Consider the following 2,118-nt stretch of genomic DNA (forward strand, 5'->3'; position numbering starts at 1 on the left):
CTACATATGATTAGGCCATTTTATAAGATTTACATTACTAGTTTATAATCGGTCTGTTCAGCTTAGAATCTTCCTTATGTAGTGAGTTGTAACATTGTAAAGGATAACTTTATCATGCTTGCTTTCCGTCATGCCAATTTTTGTCTGAGGGAACCATCTCATAGCACTGCTTCCCAAATTTTAAGACGAAAAGTTTTATAATTTAAACGAGTGATATATGGATTGTTATGACATCTTCAAAAAGAATTAAAAAAATGCAAAATATTTCAGTTAATTGTGAATCTAGCATGGGAATGATTTCATGCAGTAATGAAATTCAGCTTGTTCTAAGGTGAGTAATGACAACGGTTTAATGGTGCATGGCTGTGCTAACGGTAGGAAACAGACATCATCTATTTGCAATGCTTAGAGAAATATTTAGGGAAAATATGACTGCCAGAGGTAGAATTATAAAGGGATTTACTTTATAATAAATTCCATATATCCATTTTTGGGGGTATATGTACACTATGCATTCACTTAATGCTACCTGTTGCTGGATAGAGTAGTTTTGGGAAGGTTTCATTAAAAAAAATAAAAGATCATGTATTTCAGAAATTGAAAATAGAAATGTTTCAAGTTTTTGCGTTTTTTGTTTTCTTTTTTTTTGTTAACCATTTTTTGATTGCCCTGATGGGATCAGAAGTATGCTTTTAGGATTGCTAGTTTCCAAGGATCATGTTGATCCAGTGTTTCAGAGCTCAGTTAAACAAAAATGCTCATGTATTTTCCAGGCGGTACTGTGCACCATTAGCAACCGTTTTTTGTGCTCTAGAATGTGACATTGACAGAGGAGGATACCGAAGAGAATGAAATGAAGCTTTTCTTCTTTGCAGGCTGATTTATATATGTAAAGTGGATTACATACAATAGTTGCATAATCCCAGTCCATAGGAGGGGTAGATATTGGTCCAATATTGTTTAACATCTTCATTTATGATCTGGATGATGGGGAAGAGTGCACCCTCAGTAAGTTTGCTGATGTTACGAAACTGTGACGAGTCTGGTACACCAGGTGGGTGTTCCCTTTCAGAGGGACCTTGACAGGCTGTAGAAATGGGCCAACAGCAACCTCATGAAGCTGCATCATTAACTGAACCAAAAGAACAGAACTAATATGAATTCCTTTTTCAAATCTTTAATTTTATGATGCAAAAAGTTGACTTGTCTAATATCCTCACAAGGTTTTAAAATTTAGTGTAACTATTTATAGAAATATGACTTTGGTATTTTAAAGGTTTGTTTCAGTTGTATCTGTCTGATGGCTTGCATTTTCAGTGAGACATTTGATTTGGGTAAATGAAATACCAAACCAACTATTGCCACTGCAGTTCCTTCTAATTACATATTCAAAGAGTTTGCTGTTTTAGAAATTATAAGAGTTCTACTTACCGCTTAATTTATTTTAGGTTCTGTGGTCTTTGGAATTGGGCCATTGGATCTCAGAGGAACCATATGAGCTTTCATCCAGCTTCCCTGCAGCTCCTGTAAGTTAAATGGTCCTTTAAGCTAACAGAAAGATTATTCAGATCATGGACTTAGTATTTTCAGTCCAGAAATGAGTTTGGCAATGGAAAATTCCTGTGGGCTTCTGAAACTACTCAGTAGGTTAAAACAAAAAAGCTTTTTTCCTGCCTTTAATGATCATTCTGAAGTACTGCATTGTGAACTAGTGCAAAGGTATTCATGTGGTGCCATGGTGTGTCTGTGCAGACCAGAGCGTATCTGCAATCTGTGTGTTGTAATTGATTAAACAATAGTTTTATTTTGGTTTTAGAACAAGTAGAATTCTATAAGGTTACTAGTCAATCACTCTAATAGTTTTGCCAAAAAAAAAAAAAGTTTCACAATTTCTCTTACGTTGCAGCATGTAGTTAAATGTATTACCATCTGCTACTTGTTTCTCAAAGTTTCATACAGGCTTTGAAGAAAGAACATTTAATGGGGTTTGAACTTCACTTTTTACTAAAATTTTACCAACTGTTACGAACTTATTTTTAATATTCCTTTGAAATCTGAAATTTACATGTTAGAGCTGAAGACTTTATTTCATGATTATAAGTTGTATGTTCTTGAAGT

Source organism: Buceros rhinoceros, unplaced genomic scaffold (genome assembly GCF_000710305.1).
Source record: "Buceros rhinoceros silvestris isolate BGI_N320 unplaced genomic scaffold, ASM71030v1 scaffold31999, whole genome shotgun sequence".
NCBI lineage: Eukaryota > Metazoa > Chordata > Aves > Bucerotiformes > Bucerotidae > Buceros > Buceros rhinoceros.